The 13,767-nt window shown below is 35.8% G+C and overlaps 1 protein-coding gene across 3 annotated transcripts in view; it reads right to left on the bottom strand.

Moving 5' to 3' along the window:
- LOC141448328 (lachesin-like) overlaps window positions 1–13,767 on the bottom strand; it is a 201,359-nt gene that overhangs the window by 85,514 nt on the left and 102,078 nt on the right. The window contains exon 1 of one of the 3 annotated variants that reach the window (XM_074116659.1): window positions 4,166–4,290. The exons of the other annotated variants lie outside the window; for them this stretch is intronic. The gene's annotated coding sequence lies outside the window, so the exon portion shown is untranslated. Of the gene's footprint in view, window positions 1–4,165; window positions 4,291–13,767 lie in introns of those variants that run through there. 3 annotated transcript variants of the gene reach the window in all.

Here is a 13,767-nt window from a genome sequence, read left to right as displayed (position 1 = left end):
ACTTACGCCCATTCTCAGTGGATGATAACTAATCCATTTGAAAGTTTTGCTCGTTTGGTAATCTTCTCGTATGTGTTGCTGGTATGCTGTGTTGTAGTAATATTATACTACTAAGTGAACGACTAAGTATTTGATGAGCACCGGAGTTAGGAATTGGGTGTTGAAAGCATTTAGTTCTGTACACACACACACACACACACACACACCCACACACCTACACAAACATATATATATTACGTATATGGAAGATACACGAGCGTTTAAAAGTTGACGACACAAACACCCATTTAAAGTTATGCATATTCAAATAAGCACTAAGTTATTCAAAGTACTTTGAAAAGTGACAATATTTTCTGGGATACGTAAAATGTTACATTTTTATACTCCTCGTAAAAAAAAGGTAAAATATTACCATTTCCTTATTCCAAAAAAAAAAAAATGGTTTTATAAATAGATTCCATCTTAAGTGATAAGAATTCTGTTCGGTCCTGATCGGAGACATTCGGCCAGTTCGGCTGGCTATGACTTCGCGCTGGTCAGCCCATCGCACGCGCGTGTACTGACGTACGCATCCGCTTGTTAGACTTTCAGCTTTTCGTGTATCGTATATTTAAAACCTTATTCTTATTCTCTTAAGCTCTGTATATATTTTAACTTATTTTCAATGTTATTCTGTGCCCTTCTCACGCTACCAAACTACCCCCTCTACTTTCTCTTAGACCATATGGTCACCTCCTTATCTATTGGGGCGGGAGTCCGCTACTGACCAGCGTCCTGTACAGTGCTTGGGTCTGCTGTAATTGCTGTGCTTCTCACCGCCTCGCTACGCTGCTACGCATCGCTTCCGCCAAGCCTTGGTGATATACACGTACCATCAGGGCCGGATTTACCTATAGGCTAACTAGGCTTCAGCCTAGGGCCTCTAAATCAAGTGAAGCCTACATTCAAATTGTTAGCAAAATTAAAATTACACTATTCTAAAAAATAGTGAACACTAAAACACTGAACCGGAAATAAGGAGAAATTCTACGCGTATGACTAATAAACAAACATAAAAATGTATTGGTTAAGATCAACGCGTTCGGCTAATTGAGTCTGTTCGTTTGTATGAGGGCCACATAAGTAGAATAGCCTAGTGGGCCTCTTTTCATCTAAATCCGGCCCTGCGTACCATCATCACTCGATTGGCATCAAGGGACATCACCCCCAATTGAAGAGCTTGGTGCAAAAAGGAGTTATCTACATTTTTTTCAGAAAATGTGTTTAGTGGCGCCCCCTATTGTATGTTCAATTCTACATCTTTTGGTGCATAAACGAGTCTTTATGCAGACTCGTATTACAGACATATTAGTTATTCTCTTACCTAGGTTAGATTTGGAGCAAAAATGAGTTTCCTACTGCAGATAACTTTCTTTTGCTCCAAACAGAAAAGATGACGCCATCAATCAAACAAAATTTTTTTATTAGGTTTGACAGGCATAACAATAAATCTAACATTCGCTTCGATAAGACACAAAATGCTAACTTAAAAGCTCAAAAACAAGAAATCTGTTGACTAAAGTACTTAATATGTACTCAAGTTTTACTGAAAATTATAATTTTGGTGCACAAAAAGAGTTAGCTTAACAAAATAACTTTTGCTTATAGCAAGCTTAAAAAAATGCCCTAGAAAGTTCAAATTGAGCCCCAAATGACCCCATCACACAATATATTATTAACTAATCCTTACAGCAGACACAACATAAGGAATACATCTTAAAGCATATTCAGTTTTTTGTCCTTACTAAAAATTTTAAAAAAACTGTAGATAACTCCTTTTTGCACCAAGCTCTTCAATCCAGGACCCGCTTCCGGTACCAGGTTCGTACTCTCCTTACGCCTTTCCTGGGATTTCTCTCTTCCTCCACGCTACGCTTACTGCACAGACACGCCTATACAGTTACCGTTTCCGCTTTCCTCAGACACGCCTATACATCTACTATTTCCGCTTTCCTTATTGACGCATATGCAGTTACCATTTCCGCTTTCCTCAGACACGCCTATACATCTAATTTCCGCTTTCCTTATAGACGCGTATGCAGTTACCATTTCTGCTTTCCTCAGACACGCCTATACATCTACTATTTCCGCTTTCCTTATAGTCGCATATACCTCTACCATATCCGCTTTCCTGGCATTCGCCCATATACCTCTAGCACTGCGCTTCAGGAGCATAACTTCCGGCCGCAAGGGTAAGTTTTACTCATTCCTTCCTCTGCTCTAATTTGTTTATATATTTTCATTTTGTTTAATTGTGAACTATTTACGATTATTGTAACCCGCTTCGCCACTTCCGCTTTTATTAGCAGGCACCATGGCGCCCGCCAACGCTTCGCCTCGGGGTGTCAACGCTCACGCGCTGACAAATTCAATGTGACTTAATTGTTCATGATACTAAGAGATAGTCGTGTGAGTCGTAACTAAAGTTTTTTTCCAGTTTACATCAGCCCTAGATTAATAAATAAATTACTAGGAATGCCGGAGTATATAGGTTTGCCTCTGGAGAGAATAAAAAGAAGAAGCTACAGAACATCCTGGATATTTATAGACTTTTTCTTAAGAGAGAGAAAATATATATATATATATATGTAGAAAGTCGAGGATGAAATGAAATACAAAGAAAAGGCCAAAAGAAAATATCGATAGAATCAGGTTTGGCTTGGGGGTGGTGGAGAATATAGAAAATATATATTTTACTGGTTGGCGGATAGAAGAAAGGTGGAGGCGGTGAATGAGTACGGAGAGTGTGGAGGCGGGAATTGGCGCGAAATATAGTCTCTGAAATGTGCATCTCCATGAATATACACCTCTAGGGAGAGCGTCTTGGGTGTAAGAAGTGCAGGCGGGGGCGGGGCGCGGGCCTTTGAATAAAATCAAGCGTTCGCCGACATTCTACAGAACATGTATCCACAAATACTCTGGTACCCAAAACCAATAGGGAGAATGGAAGGAAAAGAGCTAAGCGAAAAGAAAGTAGAAAAAGGGAAAACTAAAAACAAAAGAGAAGATTTTCCACAGCCAAATATCCAGAAAAATCTGGTGTAAACACCTTGTAGCGCGTGAATACGCCAACACCCAGATGCGGGGGGGCTCGTAACTACGAGCGATCAAGTGAGACCAAGTGGGCTTTGTAAGAAATAATATAGAACAAAGAAAAATGAGAGAATAAGTGTATAGAAGAAAAAGGGAAAGGTATTTACCCTTTGGTGCAAGGAGCGATGTGCGTGAGGTATGTTGACAAGACGCCTGAGAAGCGATGAGAAGGAAAAGGAAGCTGTGGAGCGGAAGCGCGTGTATATGTTTGTGCGAGTGTGTGTGTGGGACTCTGAGAAGCGTAGCGGAAGTGGAAGTGATGTAAGCGGAAGAGTAAAGAGGAATAGTGCAATAAGTGCACTAGATGGGGATGAAGGAAAGATAACGGTGCAATAGATGCACTAGATGCGGATGAATATGGGTGAAGCGATATTCTGGAGATGCGTTTGGATGCGGATGATGCGAACAGCTAGGCGTCAGCGGAAGTAAAGCGTAGCGGGCTGAGATGCTTTAAGAAGAACACCAGCAGAAGCGTGTGATTCAATGCCCCACAGAGGAACTACTAGGCGTCAGCGGAAGTGAAGCGTAGCAGCTGAGATGCAGTAAAGTGTGATTAGCAGAGAAGCGTCTGAAGCAATGCCTAGCAGCGAACTGACAGGAAGAGTGACCACATGGTCCAAAAGGAAGCAGTGGGGCAAAGGGGTCTAGAATATAGACACACAAACAACGGAGAAAGGAAATAGAAGCTATAGACAATGACGTATTTAGCATAAGAAACGGAAACAACAAGTTGAGATAGATAGAAGGTTTAAGTGAACAAAAATGGTGTAAAATAATAACTTAGTAATAAGCGATAAGAAATAGAAGGAAATTAAGGCGGATGCGTATATTAGTAAGCGCGCGGACGCGAGGCTGACCCGCGAGAATCGGAAGCTAGCCAAACTGGCCAGAGGTCCCCCGGTCACACCTAGAATTTCTTCCTCTCTTCCAGGAACAATTACAGTTTAATTCAATCATCACATTACACACAACTGATTCATTTATAACCTACTCCCAGCAATCCTAAATCGAATTTTCATTAAAAAAAACTTACGTAAATCTACGTGTAGAGGAAGCATGTACGAAGTTTAAAGACAATCGCTAATCTCGCTGCCGGAAACAGGAAGTTTCATTCTCGTCCTTTCATCTTTAACTCGCTTCCTGACAATCACAACTGTCGATTGACACGGCCATTGCCAATGATTTACTCGGGCCGTACAGTTCAATAATTGACTCACTGTAGAGCCACCAGATGGAGTGGGTGGTAAATCCTCTCACGTCACATCCAGTTATCCGCTTCACTTTTTGCAAAGGCAATTACGTTTGCAGTTGTAAATTTTAATAAAGTTAATTAATATATCAATAACAAGGTGATTGATTGGTAAACAATTTCTCACTACTATAGATAAAGTTAGTTCAATATTTAAATTCAACTAACCTACAGCTGGTAACCTTTACGTCTAGTTTTTACCATATTTGCCAAGTTGTATGGATCTCTCAAAATTTGGTAACAGAAAAATTGTTGAACTAACCACATTGAACATTGAATCGCTAGCTGTAAGGTATGCCAGGTCCTGACCGATCTATGAACGTATTTATCTAAGTGTCACTCGTTCCACCAGCAAGCTTGCTGGCTTTGAGATGAAATGGGCAAACGGTGGAAACGTTTTATTTGAAGAATGGAGGCAAACTTTAAAAAAGGGGAAAGGGGGACCCCGACCGGCCAGAGGGGAAGCTAAACTGAAGTTAGTCGGTAATTGTATTATTCACTGTATGGAGGGAAATCCACCTACCCCCTCCCATTTTCCTGACCCAAAACACAAAACATTAATTAAATTACAGAACAGACATTCACATCCGGGCAACATCAAACACAAACGCACACCGACAACTCTTTTATTAATTTGGTCTCGTTCGTTGGGGCCTAATTATTGAGACTGTACTCATTATTGTGGGGTGCTCGGGGCCCAATACCATACATTCGGCTGCTCACAATGACGTACAAACAAAAACAAATTTCATCTGCATTATCATGACTATTTCATTTATGTAAATAAATTTATTTTAAATCAATTACATTAAATTTTCAAAATTCAGCTTCAAATATAAATTCATGCCCAGCACAATTTGGTTGCCTTTTAGACACTGAGCAAAAATTAAATCAATTATTAATATGATTTCACAAGAAAAAGGGGAATCTTCCCCATCTCTTCCCTACGTAACATTTACGTGGTACCTTGGTAAACGTGCTTACGTGGAATTTCAAATTATCTAGAAGAGACCCTGTATTCATCAAGGGTCATTCAATTCGAAATTAATGCAGCTATGTCAATTAGGACCTCAAAAATTGAGAAAAAACAAAGTACTATAGGATTGAGGAGATTTTATTGAATTCTGTAAATAAAAAAGTGAAATTGCTAATATCTTCTAAACTAACACACCGTTTTGGTTCATATTTTGCTCGTTTGTAGAGACCAATATTGTCTACAATCGCTTAAAATTTCATAATGATCTGATCAATGGGGAACGAGATATGGCAGCTTTAATTTTTGTTGTATTTAAAACTATGAAAAGTTTAGCTGCTAATATCTTCTAAACTAACACACCGTTTTGCTTCATATTTTACTTGTTTGTAGAGACCAATATTGTCTACAATCGCTTAAAATTTCATAATGATCTGATCAATGGGGAACGAGATATTGCAGGTTGAATTTTGGTTGCGTTTAAAACTATGAAAAGTTTAGCTGCTAATATCTTCTAAACTAACACACCGTTTTGGTTCATATTTTGCTCGTTTGTAGAGACCAATATTGTCTACAATCGCTTAAAATTTCATAATGATCTGATCAATGGGGAACGAGATATGGCAGCTTTAATTTTTGTTGTATTTAAAACTATGAAAAGTTTAGCTGCTAATATCTTCTAAACTAACACACCGTTTTGCTTCATATTTTACTTGTTTGTAGAGACCAATATTGTCTACAATCGCTTAAAATTTCATAATGATCTGATCAATGGGGAACGAGATATTGCAGGTTGAATTTTGGTTGCGTTTAAAACTATGAAAAGTTTAGCTGCTAATATCTTCTAAACTAACACACCGTTTTGGTTCATATTTTACTTGTTTGTAGAGACCAATAATGTCTACAATCGCTTAAAATTTCATAATGATCTGATCAATGGGGAACGAGATATCGCAGGTTGAATTTTGGTTGCGTTTAAAACTATGAAAAGTTTAGCTGCTAATATCTTCTAAACTAACACACCGTTTTGGTTCATATTTTGCTCGTTTGTAGAGACCAATATTGTCTACAATCGCTTAAAATTTCATAATGATCTGATCAATGGGGAACGAGATATGGCAGCTTAAATTTTGGTTACGTTTAAAACTATGAAAAGTTTAGCTGCTAATATCTTCTAAACTAACACACCGTTTTGGTTCATATTTTACTTGTTTGTAGAGACCAATATTGTCTACAATCGCTTAAAATTTCATAATGATCTGATCAATGGGGAACGAGATATCGCAGGTTGAATTTTGGTTGCGTTTAAAACTATGAAAAGTTTAGCTGCTAATATCTTCTAAACTAACACACCGTTTTGGTTCATATTTTACTTGTTTGTAGAGACCAATATTGTCTACAATCGCTTAAAATTTCATAATGATCTGATCAATGGGGAACGAGATATCGCAGGTTGAATTTTGGTTGCGTTTAAAACTATGAAAAGTTTAGCTGCTAATATCTTCTAAACTAACACACCGTTTTGGTTCATATTTTACTTGTTTGTAGAGACCAATATTGTCTACAATCGCTTAAAATTTCATAATGATCTGATCAATGGGGAACGAGATATCGCAGGTTGAATTTTGGTTGCGTTTAAAACTATGAAAAGTTTAGCTGCTAATATCTTCTAAACTAACACACCGTTTTGGTTCATATTTTACTTGTTTGTAGAGACCAATATTGTCTACAATTGCTTAAAATTTCATAATGATCTGATCAATGGGGAACGAGATATCGCAGGTTGAATTTTGGTTGCGTTTAAAACTATGAAAAGTTTAGCTGCTAATATCATCTAAACTAACACACCGTTTTGGTTCATATTTTACTTGTTTGTAGAGACCAATATTGTCTACAATCGCTTAAAATTTCATAATGATCTGATCAATGGGGAACGAGATATCGCAGGTTGAATTTTGGTTGCGTTTAAAACTATGAAAAGTTTAGCTGCTAATATCTTCTAAACTAACACACCGTTTTGGTTCATATTTTACTCGTTTGTAGAGACCAATATTGTCTACAATCGCTTAAAATTTCACAATGATCTGATCAATGGGGAACGAGATATCGCAGGTTGAATTTTGGTAGTGTTTAAACCTATCAAAAGTTTAGCTGCTAATATCTTCTAAACTAACACACCGTTTTGCTTCATATTTTACTCGTTTGTAGAGACCAATATTGTCTACAATTGCTTAAAATTTCATAATGATCTGATCAATGGGGAACGAGATATCGCAGGTTGAATTTTGGTTGCGTTTAAAACTATGAAAAGTTTAGCTGCTAATATCTTCTAAACTAACACACCGTTTTGGTTCATATTTTACTTGTTTGTAGAGACCAATATTGTCTACAATCGCTTAAAATTTCATAATGATCTGATCAATGGGGAACGAGATATCGCAGGTTGAATTTTGGTTGCGTTTAAAACTATGAAAAGTTTAGCTGCTAATATCTTCTAAACTAACACACCGTTTTGGTTCATATTTTACTCGTTTGTAGAGACCGATATTGTCTACAATCGCTTAAAATTTCATAATGATCTGATCAATGGGGAACGAGATATTGCAGGATGAATTTTGGTAGTGTTTAAACCTATGAAAAGTTTAGCTGCTAATATCTTCTAAACTAACACACCGTTTTGGTTCATATTTTACTTGTTTGTAGAGACCAATATTGTCTACAATCGCTTAAAGATTCATAATGATCTGATCAATGGGGAACGAGATATCGCAGGTTGAATTTTGGTTGCGTTTAAAACTATGAAAAGTTTAGCTGCTAATATCATCTAAACTAACACACCGTTTTGGTTCATATTTCACTCGTTTGTAGAGACCAATATTGTCTACAATCGCTTAAAATTTCATAATGATCTGATCAATGGGGAACGAGATATCGCAGGTTGAATTTTGGTTGCGTTTAAAACTATGAAAAGTTTAGCTGCTAATATCTTCTAAACTAACACACCGTTTTGCTTCATATTTTACTCGTTTGTAGAGACCAATATTGTCTACAATCGCTTAAAATTTCATAATGATCTGATCAATGGGGAACGAGATATCGCAGCTTGAATTTTGGTTGCGTTTAAAACTATGAAAAGTTTAGCTACTAATATCTTCTAAACTAACACACCGTTTTGCTTCATATTTTACTCGTTTGTAGAGACCAATATTGTCTACAATCGCTTAAAATTTCATAATGATCTGATCAATGGGGAACGAGATATCGCAGGTTGAATTTTGGTTGCGTTTAAAACTATGAAAAGTTTAGCTGCTAATATCTTCTAAACTAACATACCGTTTTGGTTCATATTTTACTCGTTTGTAGAGACCAATATTGTCTACAATCGCTTAAAATTTCATAATGATCTGATCAATGGGGAACGAGATATTGCAGGATGAATTTTGGTAGTGTTTAAACCTATGAAAAGTTTAGCTGCTAATATCTTCTAAACTAACACACCGTTTTGCTTCATATTTTACTCGTTTGTAGAGACCAATATTGTCTACAATCGCTTAAAATTTCATAATGATCTGATCAATGGGGAACGAGATATCGCAGGTTGAATTTTGGTTGCGTTTAAAACTATGAAAAGTTTAGCTGCTAATATCATCTAAACTAACACACCGTTTTGGTTCATATTTTACTCGTTTGTAGAGACCAATATTGTCTACAATCGCTTAAAATTTCATAATGATCTGATCAATGGGGAACGAGATATCGCAGGTTGAATTTTGGTTGCGTTTAAAACTATGAAAAGTTTAGCTGCTAATATCTTCTAAACTAACACACCGTTTTGCTTCATATTTTACTCGTTTGTAGAGACCAATATTGTCTACAATCGCTTAAAATTTCATAATGATCTGATCAATGGGGAACGAGATATCGCAGGTTGAATTTTGGTTGCGTTTAAAACTATGAAAAGTTTAGCTGCTAATATCTTCTAAACTAACACACCGTATTGGTTCATATTTTACTCGTTTGTAGAGACCAATATTGTCTACAATCGCTTAAAATTTCATAATGATCTGATCAATGGGGAACGAGATATCGCAGGTTGAATTTTGGTTGCGTTTAAAACTATGAAAAGTTTAGCTGCTAATATCTTCTAAACTAACACACCGTTTTGCTTCATATTTTACTCGTTTGTAGAGACCAATATTGTCTACAATCGCTTAAAATTTCATAATGATCTGATCAATGGGGAACGAGATATCGCAGGTTGAATTTTGGTTGCGTTTAAAACTATGAAAAGTTTAGCTGCTAATATCTTCTAAACTAACACACCGTTTTGGTTCATATTTTACTCGTTTGTAGAGACCAATATTGTCTACAATCGCTTAAAATTTCATAATGATCTGATCAATGGGGAACGAGATATCGCAGGTTGAATTTTGGTTGCGTTTAAAACTATGAAAAGTTTAGCTGCTAATATCTTCTAAACTAACACACCGTTTTGGTTCATATTTTACTCGTTTGTGGAGACCAATATTGTCTACAATCTCTTAAAATTTCATAATGATCTGATCAATGGGGAACGAGATATCGCAGGTTGAAGTTTGGTTGCGTTTAAAACTATGAAAAGTTTAGCTGCTAATATCATCTAAACTAACACACCGTTTTGGTTCATATTTTACTCGTTTGTAGAGACCATTATTGTCTACAATCGCTTAAAATTTCATAATGATCTGATCAATGGGGAACGAGATATCGCAGGTTGAATTTTGGTTGCGTTTAAAACTATGAAAAGTTTAGCTGCTAATATCTTCTAAACTAACACACCGTTTTTCTTCATATTTTACTCGTTTGTAGAGACCAATATTGTCTACAATCGCTTAAAATTTCATAATGATCTGATCAATGGGGAACGAGAAATTGCAGGATGAATTTTGGTAGTGTTTAAACCTATGAAAAGTTTAGCTGCTAATATCTTCTAAACTAACACACCGTTTTGGTTCATATTTTACTTGTTTGTAGAGACCAATATTGTCTACAATCGCTTAAAATTTCATAATGATCTGATCAATGGGGAACGAGATATCGCAGGTTGAATTTCGGTTGCGTTTAAAACTATGAAAAGTTTAGCTGCTAATATCATCTAAACTAACACACCGTTTTGCTTCATATTTTACTCGTTTGTAGAGACCAATATTTTCTACAATCGCTTAAAATTTCATAATGATCTGATCAATGGGGAACGAGATATCGCAGGTTGAATTTTGGTTGCGTTTAAAACTATGAAAAGTTTAGCTGCTAATATCTTCTAAACTAACACACCGTTTTGCTTCATATTTTACTCGTTTGTAGAGACCGATATTGTCTACAATCGCTTAAAATTTCATAATGATCTGATCAATGGGGAACGAGATATTGCAGGATGAATTTTGGTAGTGTTTAAACCTATGAAAAGTTTAGCTGCTAATATCTTCTAAACTAACACACCGTTTTGGTTCATATTTTACTTGTTTGTAGAGACCAATATTGTCTACAATCGCTTAAAGATTCATAATGATCTGATCAATGGGGAACGAGATATCGCAGGTTGAATTTTGGTTGCGTTTAAAACTATGAAAAGTTTAGCTGCTAATATCATCTAAACTAACACACCGTTTTGGTTCATATTTCACTCGTTTGTAGAGACCAATATTGTCTACAATCGCTTAAAATTTCATAATGATCTGATCAATGGGGAACGAGATATCGCAGGTTGAATTTTGGTTGCGTTTAAAACTATGAAAAGTTTAGCTGCTAATATCTTCTAAACTAACACACCGTTTTGCTTCATATTTTACTCGTTTGTAGAGACCAATATTGTCTACAATCGCTTAAAATTTCATAATGATCTGATCAATGGGGAACGAGATATCGCAGCTTGAATTTTGGTTGCGTTTAAAACTATGAAAAGTTTAGCTACTAATATCTTCTAAACTAACACACCGTTTTGCTTCATATTTTACTCGTTTGTAGAGACCAATATTGTCTACAATCGCTTAAAATTTCATAATGATCTGATCAATGGGGAACGAGATATCGCAGGTTGAATTTTGGTTGCGTTTAAAACTATGAAAAGTTTAGCTGCTAATATCTTCTAAACTAACATACCGTTTTGGTTCATATTTTTCTCGTTTGTAGAGACCAATATTGTCTACAATCGCTTAAAATTTCATAATGATCTGATCAATGGGGAACGAGATATTGCAGGATGAATTTTGGTAGTGTTTAAACCTATGAAAAGTTTAGCTGCTAATATCTTCTAAACTAACACACCGTTTTGCTTCATATTTTACTCGTTTGTAGAGACCAATATTGTCTACAATCGCTTAAAATTTCATAATGATCTGATCAATGGGGAACGAGATATCGCAGGTTGAATTTTGGTTGCGTTTAAAACTATGAAAAGTTTAGCTGCTAATATCATCTAAACTAACACACTGTTTTGGTTCATATTTTACTCGTTTGTAGAGACCAATATTGTCTACAATCGCTTAAAATTTCATAATGATCTGATCAATGGGGAACGAGATATCGCAGGTTGAATTTTGGTTGCGTTTAAAACTATGAAAAGTTTAGCTGCTAATATCTTCTAAACTAACACACCGTTTTGCTTCATATTTTACTCGTTTGTAGAGACCAATATTGTCTACAATCGCTTAAAATTTCATAATGATCTGATCAATGGGGAACGAGATATCGCAGGTTGAATTTTGGTTGCGTTTAAAACTATGAAAAGTTTAGCTGCTAATATCTTCTAAACTAACACACCGTATTGGTTCATATTTTACTCGTTTGTAGAGACCAATATTGTCTACAATCGCTTAAAATTTCATAATGATCTGATCAATGGGGAACGAGATATCGCAGGTTGAATTTTGGTTGCGTTTAAAACTATGAAAAGTTTAGCTGCTAATATCTTCTAAACTAACACACCGTTTTGCTTCATATTTTACTCGTTTGTAGAGACCAATATTGTCTACAATCGCTTAAAATTTCATAATGATCTGATCAATGGGGAACGAGATATCGCAGGTTGAATTTTGGTTGCGTTTAAAACTATGAAAAGTTTAGCTGCTAATATCTTCTAAACTAACACACCGTTTTGGTTCATATTTTACTCGTTTGTAGAGACCAATATTGTCTACAATCGCTTAAAATTTCATAATGATCTGATCAATGGGGAACGAGATATCGCAGGTTGAAGTTTGGTTGCGTTTAAAACTATGAAAAGTTTAGCTGCTAATATCATCTAAACTAACACACCGTTTTGGTTCATATTTTACTCGTTTGTAGAGACCATTATTGTCTACAATCGCTTAAAATTTCATAATGATCTGATCAATGGGGAACGAGATATCGCAGGTTGAATTTTGGTTGCGTTTAAAACTATGAAAAGTTTAGCTGCTAATATCTTCTAAACTAACACACCGTTTTTCTTCATATTTTACTCGTTTGTAGAGACCAATATTGTCTACAATCGCTTAAAATTTCATAATGATCTGATCAATGGGGAACGAGAAATTGCAGGATGAATTTTGGTAGTGTTTAAACCTATGAAAAGTTTAGCTGCTAATATCTTCTAAACTAACACACCGTTTTGGTTCATATTTTACTTGTTTGTAGAGACCAATATTGTCTACAATCGCTTAAAATTTCATAATGATCTGATCAATGGGGAACGAGATATCGCAGGTTGAATTTCGGTTGCGTTTAAAACTATGAAAAGTTTAGCTGCTAATATCATCTAAACTAACACACCGTTTTGCTTCATATTTTACTCGTTTGTAGAGACCAATATTTTCTACAATCGCTTAAAATTTCATAATGATCTGATCAATGGGGAACGAGATATCGCAGGTTGAATTTTGGTTGCGTTTAAAACTATGAAAAGTTTAGCTGCTAATATCTTCTAAACTAACACACCGTTTTGCTTCATATTTTACTCGTTTGTAGAGACCAATATTGTCTACAATCGCTTAAAATTTCATAATGATCTTATCAATGGGGAACGAGATATCGCAGGTTGAATTTTGGTTGCGTTTAAAAACTATGAAAAGTTTAGCTGCTAATATCTTCTAAACTAACACACCGTTTTGCTTCATATTTTACTCGTTTGTAGAGACCAATATTGTCTACAATCGCTTAAAATTTCATAATGATCTGATCAATGGGGAACGAGATATCGCAGGTTGAATTTTGGTTGCGTTTAAAACTATGAAAAGTTTAGCTGCTAATATCTTCTAAACTAACACACCGTTTTGGTTCATATTTTACTCGTTTGTAGAGACCAATATTGTCTACAATCGCTTAAAATTTCATAATGATCTGATCAATGGGGAACGAGATATTGCAGGATGAATTTTGGTAGTGTTTAAACCTATGA

Source organism: Rhodnius prolixus, unplaced genomic scaffold (genome assembly GCF_049639745.1).
Source record: "Rhodnius prolixus isolate KJV_2025 unplaced genomic scaffold, Rpr scaffold_19, whole genome shotgun sequence".
NCBI lineage: Eukaryota > Metazoa > Arthropoda > Insecta > Hemiptera > Reduviidae > Rhodnius > Rhodnius prolixus.
This window is presented reverse-complemented; position numbering and strand designations above follow the sequence as displayed.